A 14,359-nucleotide genomic window follows, 5' to 3' on the forward strand; every position below is an offset into this window, starting at 1 on the left:
TCTTTTCAATTCTCACATATCATCATCAGGGCAAAAAAAAAAGCTATGAAGGCATTGAATATGGTAAAGCCTTTGCAAATTTCTAAAGTCTTTATCATCATGAAAATAATCATGCTTTAAAGATATGAGTATAAAAAATGTGGAAAAGCCTTTGTGCAATAGGGTTCTCTCAAATACAACACAACTCAAACACAGGTGATGAAAATGGCAGGTATTTATTGTAATAAAGCTGCTCCTGGATCATGGACAGAAAATGAACTCAAAGCCTAAACTGTGACAAGTAAGAGATCCCCTAATCACTGTGACACAGAATGCCATAGAGCTGCCATCTCAAAAATCAAAATCTCTGACCAGAATAGTCCCTGTGTAAAAGAACTGGAAGAACAAAAATGGAGAAGAGCTTGAGCAAAAGGAGGTCCAAATTGGGTTCCAGCTCAACGGGAGACACCAAGATCTGACACTATTATTTAGGCTATGGTTTGCTTACAAACGGGCCTATCATGACTGCCTTCTGAAAGACCCTAGAAGTAGCTGAAAGAGTCAGATGGAGACATTTATACCCAACCAATGGACAGAAACTGGGACCCTGTGGTTCAATGAGGAAAAACCTAGAAAAACCGGAAGAGTGATACTATATGAATACCAGCAATGTCAATTAACCTGGGCCCCTGGGATGTCTCAGACACTGACCAACCAGCCAGGCAGCATATACATGAGCATAGGAGCCCCCAACACATACAATAGAGGACATTTAGGTCTGGACCCATTCGGAGAAGATACACATATCTTCAGGAGACTTAGGGCAACACAATGTGGGATGGTGGGATGGGGACATCCTCTTGGGTGTGGTAGGGAGGAGGTGTGGGATGTGGAACAGTCAGGGTAGACCGGGAGGGGGATAACACTGGAATGAAAAAAAATTGAACAATCAATTAAAAAATAACGAGGAAACACATCTGGGCCAATTTCAGATATATTTTCCCACTGTACAGAATTTAGGGGTAGATGCTTATGTAGATTAAAATGTCAACTGTTTTAGGATGTGGGTATTACAGTTTAGTCAATGATATTCGTTTGTTATTTGGTATTAGAGTACACATGTTGTGTTTTGAGGAGCACAAGATAAATAGCCAGGGCATTATTAGAGACCGTCATTATGTTTTCAAAAACAAAAACACGAGTAAAGGAAGGTGGCCACCAATGGGAAGTCCACAACTCCTGTCTGCTTCGGAACGTGAACTTAGTTTCACCAGATGATTAAAGGAGGGTGATGAAAAAAGTGGAGTATTCTTGGGGCTGGGGCTTGTTTCTTTGTTGCTTCTTCCCAATTGGTGTGGATTGGTTGTAATGTCCTCTAGTGTTAAATTGATTCCCAAATTACATGAGAATCCTGCATTTGAGACCTGAGACTCCCTATGCCCAGCATGTTCTTATTGGTGGAATTATAAGAGGCCAATGTCTAGGCAAAGACAAAGGAATCACTTTTGGATTCATGAGCAAGGAGGATCACCAAACCAGGAAACGAATTGGATGCAGGCTTGAGAGCTGAGAAAGACAGAGTACCGTCCATGTAAGTGCCAGGGAAGAGGAGCCTCAGCGGTGTTGCCCCAAGTCGGTTTTGAGTAGCAAAGATGTGATAAAGATTTTACTAAGCAATCAATCAGAACTGTCACAGGGGGGTACGTTAGCAATGTGCAAGTTTGGGAGTGGCCCAGGCAATGAGATGATTTATGCATATTAAATACATATCTGTGTGTGCATTTGTGCTAGTGGGGGTTCGTTTGTATGTGTGTGTGTATGTGTGTGTGTGTGTGTGTGTGTGTGTATCCTTCATTTGAAAATCCCTACCATTGATTGCTGTGGATATGTACATATTTTTTAAAGTTCTGTGGTCCTTCAGGTACCAAATACTTCAAGTATGTCATCCAAGGAGATTATCTAAAGATGCTAGATAATGTAAAAGAAATGATATGTATTTTTAATAAAATTTTGTGTGTGTTTGTGTGTGTGTGTTTACTGTATTATGGGTTATTAAGGCATGTAAGATGTTGAGACTGAGAGACAAAATTTTAGATCCTCTTTATACAGTGTTCGAACTTATGTTGTGAGTATTACATACTGTAGACATTTCCTATTGCAAATAATAGAAAAACAACTGAGGGATTTGAATGTTCATCCACATTATGGCAGATGTGTTTACTGATACTATGTTCTCTGTATAAATCTTGCATTCCTTACTTCTTCATCTCTCTAATGAAATCTGGCTGTTTCAACTCGCATGTCTTGAAAATATGGGTATGGTGAAACTGTGTGTGGAAACCTATAAGACACATGGTGTTCAGTTCTTCTGTAAGTGGAATCGTGGGCTTCTCTGCTAATTCTTTTATTGGTTACCCTAAGGCTGTCACCATACCATTTTGTATAGGGTGGGATCTTCTCAAATCCCCCAACAATGCACAAGTGCTCTGGTTATTTCAAAGCCCAGAAGACTTACTTTTCAGTTTGTCTCACCGACCATAGAAATGAAGAGGATGTGATGGATCCTTATAATTGTCAACTTGGCACAATCTGGCATCACAGGAAGGAAAGTCTCAAGCAGGGATCATTTGAATCAGGTTAGCATATGACTATATCTGTGGGATATTGTCATAATTATGTTTGTTGAGGTGTATACACTCACTAAGGTGAGTGCTTCCATTTCCTAGGGACGCACCCTGGTTGTTAAAGAATTCAGAAAGAGAACTGTTCATTAGCACACATAATTTAAGCAATCTCTGCTCTTGTCTTTGGATAGCTGTGTACTCTTGTATAAAGCTCCTGAACCTGTGACATCATCCAATAATGAGATATAGCCAGGAACTGTGATCTTTTTTTTTCTTTTTTTTTTTTCGGAGTTGGGGAACCGAACCCAGGGCCTTGCCCTCGCTAGGCAAGTGCTCTACCTCTGAGCTAAATCCCCAACCCCAGGAACTGTGATCTTAAATTACATTTTCTTTTCCAAGTTGCTATTGTTACTATATTTTATTTTAACAATAGCAGTGAGCCTTAGAAACAAATTTAAACAATTTGTTTCTACTTGAAGGATTTTTTAAAAATGAAACTTAAAGAGAATGTGGCTTGTATGGGGTAGTCCACAGAATACCATGTTTATGTTTTCAGAGACATGTATTCCTGTCTCGTGGGATTAAAAGTTTTTTCTAAATGGCTGGAGCTAATTTAGTTTGGTGGAATCTTGGCACAAGATCATTACTTCCTTAATTCAGTTTAATAACCTTCAAGGCAGGATTCAGCTCCATTTCACTGGATAGCTTTAATACTCAAATCATATATTTTGTACTTTTCATCTCTCAACTTCCCTTTTTTCATTAAAGTGCTCTACATGAGACTTAACCCAAAAACAAAGTCTATGATGGATATTTCTGACACTTCCTTTGTCAAGACAATTAATCTGAGTTTTTGCCCTTAGCCTCAGGCAGACTCTTCAGACAAGGAATAAAGTAGGGACATTCTACAACAAAATACCACATAAGCAGTCCATACAGCACATACTGAAATCCTTCCCCTTTGAACCTTCTTGGGCCAATCCTGCACAATTCAAATCACTCTAAGTAACAAAGATATCCCCATTCCTAATAAGATAACACATTAAGTCCCATTTAAAGCATTCTTCTGCTATCCAAATCCAAAGTCTCAAAGTACACATTCTTTCAAAGTAAAGGATGAACAGACCTATCACAATAATACCCCAGGCCCTGGTACCAGTTTCTGACTCACTTAGGATTTTATTTCCGTGAACACACACAATGGTAAATGCAAGATTTGCAGCACAACATTTAATTGGGGCGGGCTTACAACTATAGAGATTTAATCTGTTATCATCAAGAAGGGAGCATGGCAGCATCCAGGGGGGCACGGTGCAGAATGATCTGAGTTCTACATCTTCACCCAACAGAAGCAAGGAACAGACTAATCATCTGAGAAGTAGGTAGGAGGAGGGTCTCAAATGCCATCACACAGTGACACACAAACTCAAACAAGGCCATCCCTTCTAATAATGCAAATCCCTGGGCCAAGCATATGCAAACCATCACAATAAATAACGAGATGAACATGGGTTTTTTTTCTTTGAGTTTGTTTATAGAATGGATTACATTTATGGAGTTACATATACTTTACCATCCCTGCATTCCTTGGATGAAACCTTCTTGATTGGGATGGGTGATTATTTTGATGTGTTATGGGATTTAGATTGCTAGAAATTTATTGAGTATTTTGTAATAGGTATTCTTATGGGAAATTGTTCTGGAGTTCTCTTTGATGGGTGTTTGTGTGCTCCCCTGCCGGGAAATCCCACCAGTTATACCTCCCCCTCTCATTTGTGGTTTTATTACCTAGTTACATCCTCTCCTCTTGGTAGTCACATGACCGGTAGGAATGGCAGAGACTTTCCACCACCCAAATCCAGAGCACTGGTCCAGGAAGCATGGACAATCTGACTATGGCTCCAAAAAAAATCCTTGTGTGCCTCGATGTACCCATCCCCATTCCTGTGCCTTTTTTTTTGGTTCTTGTGTTTAAACGTAGCATATATCTGTAGAACAGGGTTCTTAGCCTTCTTCTCCTGCTTGAAGGCTGAGGAACCCCGATGTCCCAGAATTAATAAATCTCTTGCTGATTGCATCGAATCTCGGTTCTGGTGCTCTTTGGGTACGAATGGATCTTTGGTGGTATTCCTGCGGGTCCAACAGTATCTATATAGAAAATTGCCCACTTTCTCCTGATGTTCAAGTTTTGTTGAGTGTAGGTGTATGGAATGGAATCTCATAATTATTTAATATTTTCTGTTTCTGCTGTTTTGTCTCCCTTTTCATTTCTGATTTCATTAATTTCGAAACTGTCACTGTGCCCTCCACTGACTCTGCTAAGGGTTTTTCTACGTTGTCCATTTTCTCAAAGAACTAGCTTCTGGTTTTGTTCATTCTACATAGAGTTTGGTTTTTTTTTTGTTGTTGTTGCTTTGTACTTGTTTTGTTTGATTTTTCATTTTGTTTTTCTTTTTTGTTTGTTTGTTTGTTTCTACTTGGTTGATTACAGCACTGAGTCTCAGTATGCCGTGCTGTCTAATCCTCTTGGGTGTATTTTTTCCATTTTGTTCTAGAGATTGCAAGCGTGCTGTCAAGCTGCTGCTGTACTCTCTCCAGTTTGATTTTGGAGGAACTAAGAACTTTGAGTTCTCCTCTTAAGTCTGCTTTCATTGTGTCCCATAAGTTTAGGTATGTTGTGCCTTCATTTGCATTAAACTCTTAAAAGTCTTTAATTTTTTTCTTTCTTCCTTAACAAATTATGTTGTTGTAATATTATAAAATATAAAATGGTTGTCTTTTACTCCCTCTAGATCCAGCATTTGGGTCTTTCTTACTTACAATTGGGTATTTCTTATTTACATTTCAATTGTTAGTACTTTTCCTTGTTTCCAGGCAAACATCCACCTAACCCCTTCTACTCCCCTTCTATATGGGTGTTCCCCTCACCATCCTCCTCACATAACTGCCCTCCCTTCAACAATCCCGTTCACTGGGGGTTCAGTCTTGGCAGGACCAAGGGCTTCCCCTTCCTCTGGTCCTCTTTATAGGCTATTCATTGCTACCTATGCAGTTGGAGCCCAGGGTCAGTCCATGTATAGTCTATGGGTAGTTGCTTAGTCCCTGGAAGCTCTGGTTGGTGGGCATTGTTGTTCATATGGGGTCCCAAGCCCCTTCAAGCTCTTTCAGTCCTTTCTCTGATTCCTTCAACAGGGGTCCCATTTTCAGTTCAGTGGTTTGAAGCTGGCATTCGCCTATGTATTTGCCATATTCTGGCTGTGTCTCTCAGGAGATCTACATCTGGTACCTGTCAGCCTGCACTTCTTTGCTTCATCCATCTTATCAAGTTTGGTGGCTGTAGACATATGGGATACATGTGGGTCAGGATCTGAATGGGCATTCCTTCAGCCTCTGTTCTAAACTTTGCCTTCCTATTCCGTCCCAAGCGTATTCTTGTTCCAGTTTTAAAGAAGGACTGAAGCATTCATATTTTGGTCATACTTCTTGAGTTTCATGTGTTCTATGCTTCTAGGGTAATTAGAGAATTTGAGCTAATATACACTTATAAATGAATGCATACATTTGTGTTTTTCTGTGATGGATTACCTCACTCAGGATGATATTTTTCAGTGCCATTCATTTGCCTATGAACTTCATAGAGTCATTGTTTTTGATAGCAGCATAGTATTCCATTGTGTAGATTTACCACATTTCCTGTATCCATTCCGTTGTTGAAGGGCATCTGGGTTCTTTCCAGCTTCTGGCTATTATAAATAAGGCTGCTATGAACATAGTAGAGCATGTGTCTTTGTTATATGTTGGAGCATCTTTTGGGTATATGCCCAAGAGAGGTATAGCTGAATCCTCAGGTAGTACAATGTCCAATTTTCTGCGTCACCTCCAGACTCATTTCCTGAATGGTTGTACCAGTCTGTAGTCCCACCAACAAGGGGGGGGGGATGTTTCTCTTTCTCCACATCCTCACCAGCATCTGCTGTCACCTGAGTTTTATATCTTAGCCATTCTGACTGGTGTGGGGTGGAATCTCAGGGTTCTTTTGATGTGCATTTCCCTTATGACTAAAGACGTTGAACATTTCTTTAGGTGTTTCTCAGCCTTTTGGCATTCCTTAGTTGTGACTACTGGCTGGCCTGGGACTCCCAACATAAGTACAAAAAAGACTGTATGGTCTGGACTCAGTGAAAGAAGACACACCAAACCCTTGAGAGCCTTGATGTCCATGGGAGTGGGACAAACTGGTGGGATATTGTGTATGTGTCTGTTTGGAGACATCCTCTTGGAGACGGGGTAGGAGGAATGAGATGAGAAATTGTTGGAGGGCAGAAAGGAGGGAGAAAAGGGCTGGACTGTAAAAAATGATTAAAGATAAGTTTACAAAGTGATTTACCTTCCTGGTTGTTTGAAATATCTCTTTTAAATTCCCAGCGAAAAACCCCCTTCGCCTGGCCACAATCTAAGTTTGCAATCATCCTACTGACTGAATAAAGTTAGACCTTAATTGCAGAAAGATAGAGGAATAGATAGATAGATGTAGAGATATAATATATATGTATATATATAATGTTATATATATATATATATATATAAAGAGAGAGAGAGAAAGAGAATATACCTTGCATTATTAATTCAAAAGACAGACGTTACTCTCAGAAGACACTAATTAACAAAGAATATTTTCAGGTTCCCTTGTAGGACACAGCCATTTAAGGCCAGGACCCAGGAATTTTGAAATGGTAATTTCAGGACATTCCCACCAAGCTCTCTTAACATCTCTGTTTAACAGAGACAGATCTCTGTTAAGTACTTTTGCAATGTTAACAGAAAATATGTCCTTGTTGTCTACTAAAAAATTAAGGGCCTGTGGTCATGGGATGCTCATTCTTAAGATAATCCCAAGCACAATTTGAGTAAATGACTGGGTTGATATGTAAAATGAAAGGCTGGGTTTGTTATCTGCATGGCATGAGCTACACATAGAATTTTTTTTGAATCGCTCAAAAAATAAATGAATTGCTGCTCAATAAAGAGTAGAACTCTCCTGCAGGTGGGACAATTAGTCTCAGAAAAACATGACTTCCCTCTGTAGCCATTCAGTGCAATCAATGCAGTTTGGTCAGTCCTGAAACCATATGCACACATCAACTGAAATGGACTCATCATGCTTTATTCATGTATGTGAACTTACTTTTTTCACACATAGTTAAAAGTAATCAGAAATTGATGGGAAAAGTTTTGGGAAATGACGGTAATAGAAATAAATGGGACAACTGATGTAGCACACATTCATTAAGAAGCATAAAAATAATTTTGAATTACAAAACGGATAGTGGGCAAAGTTAGAGCTAAGAATAATTTATGTTGTTGCCAAACATTAATGTTCCATCCCTACAAATTGGTTTTGCTGTAATTCCAGTCCCATGCTTCTCCTGTGATTGTATGTCCTTTGTGGGAGCAGACACGTGCAAACACATGAAAATCCACTCAATCATGTTCACAAGCACAGGTTTTCTCTAGAGACATACATACATATATGAGATCATGAATTAATTGTAACATAAATGTAAATGTAATGTAACATAATTGTAATCTGGCAGAGTTATTTCTTTACCTTTAGTTTGTTCCCAGTCCCTGCACAACAAAACTTAGATTTACTTAAAAGTGCTCCTCGTGCTCGCTTCGGCAGCACATATACTAAAAGTGCTCCTCGACTGCTCAGCAATCAAAGGAGCTATGCTGACCTGGCTACCTCCAAATCCTATCCTGCAATATTTATTTATAATTATTGACTTGACTCTTCTGACCATTTTTTCATGGGTCAATTTCATTTGTCCACACAGCACATCTGCTCCCCATCTTTCCTTCCTCTTCCTAGTGGAATTCCCATCCTGGTCTCTGATTCTGCCCATTCACTTATTCAGGATTCCTTGATCAGCATTACAAGACAGAGAATATGTGATAAGAATTGTGTACACAAACTTACAAACTTGAAAGAGGATATTTTTGGTATAATCATTACAATGTATCTTCCCAATTTAAATAGGTTTTAAGATATCAGCTCAGGCTTTCCTAATATCATAATCAAGATTTATTTGAACACCTAATCCTGCCTCTGCTGACCAGTGGTCAGAGGACTGTCATGCAATTCCTTTCAGGCTGGGCTCTGTCTGGACAGTAAGAGAAAAAGACCATGTAAATGAGTGTTGCTCTACGTCCCTATATTAGGATTGACGGGAGTATAAATTAAGAGGAAGCTGTGTAAGAATTGAATTCACTGACCAACTTTCAAGCAGGTATAATCACAGCCCAGAAAAAGGGGAGGAAGAAGAAAGGTGAAGTCTTTCTGCTTTGGTAGTTGTTGGCATTAACCATGAGTAGGCAAGAAATTCATTTTAGAAAAATCAGTAAATTTCCATACCGGCCAGCTTGGGCCATTCTACAGAGCAGGCCAATGATGAACCTGAATGAGGAACTGAACTGATACATAGAAACCAAATTTCTGTGTTTTCCCCAGTTCAAAAATAGATCTAGACAAACTGGTGTGGCTGTGCCTAACAGAAAAATTATTATTCCCCCTTGAAAATAAAGAATATAAGAGAAAAGATACAATACTTGGTGTGCTCTAGTACATAGTTTACTCCCTGAAAAATATTGGACCATACAGGGTGTTTTAACTTTTAAAAATAACATTTGAGAGTAAAATTAAATCATTTCTTTCTTTTCCTTTCTTCCTGGTGTTAAGTCTGAAAGCCTGGGAATAGTGGCTAGAGGGGAGGGAGCTAATAATCAAAACAAAGCAAATCTGGCCGTCTGATTTTCTCATCAGATCTCAGTCCCTGACTGTCACAGCATATTCCTGGCATACCTCATCTCTAGTCCAAGAGTAGGGATGCCATTCTCTCACTTACATTTCCAACCATTTGATAACTGGTCTTTTTCATTCATAATTATTATTCTGACCTCTTTCTCTGGCTCTTGCTTCTCCCCTCCTTCCACTCTCCACAAGTTTCAAGGTCATGCTTTTTCTTGGTCCTCCCAGAAACCCAAAGATCTATCTGTGTTCTTTCTTTTGTGTATAATAAACTCTCTAATTCAACATGCCTAGGAGCAGTGATGTCTTTTATTTTATACAGTGCATGTATAATTGAATGTGCAAAGATTGGACACTGTGCCAGGGAAAAGGGTAACAAGTGCTCTGGGAGACTGGAACATTCTATTAAATGCCAACGTCATGGACTGGGGCTCTGTCTGTACTCATGATGGAACTGCAGAGCTTGGAGGACTCAGATGTGTGAGTCATTCGCTCTGTGATTCCCCCAGTAGAGGAGCTACTACTGTCCTGGGACCCAAATGAGTTGTACAAGCTTATTAGTAACTCTGGCTATGCCTTTCAAACATGAACAATGACATATAGTTTGAAGGTTCTTTATAGGGGTCTCCTTAAATGCATCTGTAGCGATTGGGTATCAAAGCCCTAAGAGGACAGGAACTCAATATGTCCGGACCCTGATTTTCCTAGTCCCTGGGTGTAGGAACACAGATGGCACTAGTCATTTTCCTGTGATGTCAGAGATTTCAGCAGAGAGTAGTCTCCTCTGATTTCTTAGGAGCGTCCACAATTCTGAGGGTCCAGCTCCGTATCCACACCTCATGGGTTTTGCGTTTGTGGAGGTGTTTGACCAGTTCAGTTCAGTTCCAGATGCAGACCTGCACTGTGGGTTTACACACTGACTGCTCCTATATTCCTATGTCCAGAGGCATTATGCAGTTTCTTCTTGGGCCAGAAATATGATAGAGGTGGTCAGAAGTGGCAATCTGTCCTACAATCTCAACATTATCTGCACTTCTGGGTGCTCAGTTCTATCCCCAAAGAATTTGGGAGCTGGGAGCAGTTGAATTGGATTACATCATTTCCGGACACAGCCAGAAACCAGATGTGCCCTGTTCCAGAGGAGTTCTGCCTCTCTGTGTCCTGAGTCAACCAAGCATGTCACTTGTTGTAGAAAAGTTGGTCTTACCTCTACATTGAGGTGTAGGCAGTCCTGGCATCTGGCTTTCAGGTCTCAGCAAGGGCAATAACCTGAAGGGTCCTACCCCTGATTGCTCCGAGGTCCCTGTGTGAAGGGGGAACTGGTGGCACTAGGCATTTTCCTCTTGGTTTGGCAATGTGGTCAGAGAGTAGTCTCCACCAATTTCTCAGGAGTGTCCTCAGTTCTGTGGGTCTGGCAATCCCCCCAACAGGATAGATAAACCCTTAGCCAGAATAACCAGAGGGTACAGAGAGCATGTGCAAATTATGAAAATAAGAAGTGAAAGGGAGTCATACAAACAGAATATGTGAAAATTAAAAAGTCATCACATCCTACTACAAAAACCTACATTCAAAAAAACTTGAAAATCTGGAGGAAATGGACAATACTGTCCAAACTATTTCACAAAATGGAAACAGACGAGCACATACAAATTACTTCTATGAAGCCACAAATACTCTTGTACTTAAACCACACAAAGACCCAACAAAGAAAGAGAACTTCAGACCAATTTCCCTTATGAATATTGACGCAAAAGTACTCAATACAATTCTTGCAAACCGAGTCCAAGAACACATCAAAACCATCATCCACCATGATCAAGTAGGCTTCATCCCAGGTATGCAGCAATGGTTCAAAATATGGAAATCCATGAACATAATCCACTATAGAAACAAACTCAAAGATATAAACCACATGATCACACTAAACCCAGGGACTATACAAAGCTGTCCAATCTCTCCCTACTTATTCAATATAATTCTCAAAGTCATAGCCAGTGCAGTCAGAAAACAAAAGGACTTCAAATGAATACAAATTGGAAAGGAAGATGTTAAAATATCACTATTTGCAGATAATATGATAGTATACTTACGTCACCCCAAAAGTTCCACCAGAGAACTACTAAGCCTGATAATACACTTCAACAAAATGGCTGGGTATAAAATTAACTCAAACAAATCAGTAGCCTTCCTCTACTCAAAGGATAAACAGACTTAGAAAGAAATTATGGAAATTACACCCTACATAATAGTCCCAAAGAATATAAAACAACTCGTTGTTACTTTAAGCAAGCAAGTGAAAGATCTGTATGATAAGAATTTCAGGCTCTGAAGAAAGAAACAGAAGATCTCAGAAGATGGAGAGACCTCTCCTGGCTCAATGTGTTCATAATCTTTTGAAGCTGTAAGATATGATCATCCTCCTACTTTCTTAAAATTATAATAATATTTCCCTTCAATTACATAAAATTTCTCAACCAGGTGTAAAACATTTTGGACGTGTATTACCGCCTTTTCTGTTGATATGATAAAAAACAGTGTCTAAAACAACTTAAATAACCATTTAATTTACCCATGGCTTTAGAGGGGTGTAGGTTCCCATGTGATGTGACAACAGAAGTATTAAAAATTCCCTTCAGCTTGGTCTGCTAAGACTGAACCCCCAGTGGCCTTGATCTTATTAGGCAAGCGCTCTACCACTGAGCTAAATCCCCAACCCCATTTTAATAAATTTTTTATTGTATGTGTGTTCCAGTTTGGTGTGTCTGTGTGTTTATGTGTGCCTATGCATGTGTGTGTTTTTAATGTTATATGGGTTTTTAAGGCATGGATCAAATGTGATGACTGAGTGACACAGTTGCAGACCGACCCTTCTTGGCCCTCTTTATATAGTGTTCCAAGTCAGATTAACTACCCTGTATATTGTAGACCTTTCTATTCCAAAGATGTGCCAATAAATTTAGCTAAAACATTACAGTGGTAAAATATTGTCTTCTTTACATTTTGTAAAATAGCAAATGATTTTTCATTAATACCATGTCCATGAGACTAAGCAGTGAAGTTAGAACAGACTCCACAGGGAGCCAACAGAATCAGGGACTCTCTCTGCTCCAGGTGTTGGGGAAGCTACCTGAATAAAAAGCTCCAAGCTGCACATATGCTATGCATGTTTTCAGGGGTAGCACGGGTCCAGTCCATGAATGCTTTTTGTTTTGTTGATAATTCTCTGACAATCCTTAAGTATAGAGGTCAATTAACTCTGTTGGTCTATGTATGAAGTTCTTATTACCCCCAGATTCCTCAATTTCTCCTAAAAATATATCACAAACTTCTGGAGCTCCCTCCAGTGTTTAGCCATTTTGTACAGCTGCAGCCTGGAGCCTCTAAAAGGACAGATAGGCTAGGCCCCTGTCTGTTAGGATGCAGAGTATCATTAATACTGTCAGGGATTGGTTCTTGTCCATGGGATTCATCTGAAGTTGGACCAGTCATTGGTTGGCCACTCCCTCAGACCCCAGTCCTTCTTTGTCCCTGCACCTCCTGTAGGCAGGAAGGTTTTGTAGATGGGTTAGTATGATCATTCCTTCATTGGGAGTCCTCTCAGGTAACAGAAGGTGGTCACTTCAGGCTCCATATCACACACTCCTTGAAGTGTCTCAGCTACCATCACACTCACTCATTCCATGGATCATCCCCCATTCCAGGTCTCTGGCACATCCTAGAGAAGCCCTTCCGCAGCCTCTCATTCCTTCTGGAGATGCCCCCGCCTTCTCACTTCTGTCATCATTTAGTGTGTTGTTCTCCATTGGTATGGTAACAACAATCAGTATACAGGGGAGACAGAGAAAGTGCCAGACTGCATACATTTTGTATCCTCCAGTACCATTTATAGGCAAGCAGAATAAAAAATTCTCACAGCTTCTAACTCACAACAGCTTCTATTCTACAAACAGGTTTTTATGTGGGTACAAACTGACCTAAATAAACCTGCAGTTTGAGATATCTGTTTGGGGTCACACTTTTTTAAGTGTCACTAGGGATCAACTCTTGCCTTCATGCCTGCATGGTGGCTTCCATGCTTTAACTGCTGGGAACAGACACCATGTACAAGGCAAGTCTTACAAAGGATATCATTTAATTGGGATTAGCTTACAGGTTCAGATGTTCAGCCCACTATCATCAAGAGAGGAACATGGCAGCATCCAGGTAGGCATACTTCTGGAGGAGCTCAGAGTTCTACATCTCCATCTGAAGGCTGCTATCAGAATACTGGCTTCCAGGCAGCTAGGATGGGGATCTCAATGAACACACCCATAGTGATGTACCTGCGCAAAACAGGACACACCTACTTCAATGGTACACGCCTTCTAATAATTCCACACTCTTGGCCAAGCATGTGCAAAACAACACAAGGTCAGTTCTTTACCATCTTAGCTATTCACTGCCTGCTTCACTTGCATATCTATGGACAAAAGAACATTCTGCACAAAAGGTAGAATTTATGAAGCTATGAAAACTTTCTCAGATAAAAAGGCCAAGGGATTTACCCCAACCTGTTGTACCATCCTGGCATCTTGTGTCCTCTCTGTGTGGAGCAAGGTCTGGGCCCCTCACTCACCATGGTGCTTCTAGTGATTTAGAGGCCAGTCCTTTCTGCAGATGGAGCAAAGTTAGGGATGCCTCCTCACATCTGTTTATCTAACTTCTGTGTCCTGACTGACAAGTGTCCACCATCTTCCCCATTACTCTCCACCTCTACCTACTTGTCCTCTTCTTGTTCCTCCTCTTCATCCTCTTTTTATCTCCTCCTCTTCTTCTTCTTATCCTTGCTTGTTCCTCTTTTTAATTCCAGCAAAGTACACACGATCTATGATCTATCATCCTTCTACATTCAAGTATCCAATTCAGTAGTATTAAGAACATGATATAAAAATGTGAAATCCCATCT

This window comes from Rattus norvegicus, chromosome 3, assembly GCF_036323735.1.
Source record: "Rattus norvegicus strain BN/NHsdMcwi chromosome 3, GRCr8, whole genome shotgun sequence".
NCBI lineage: Eukaryota > Metazoa > Chordata > Mammalia > Rodentia > Muridae > Rattus > Rattus norvegicus.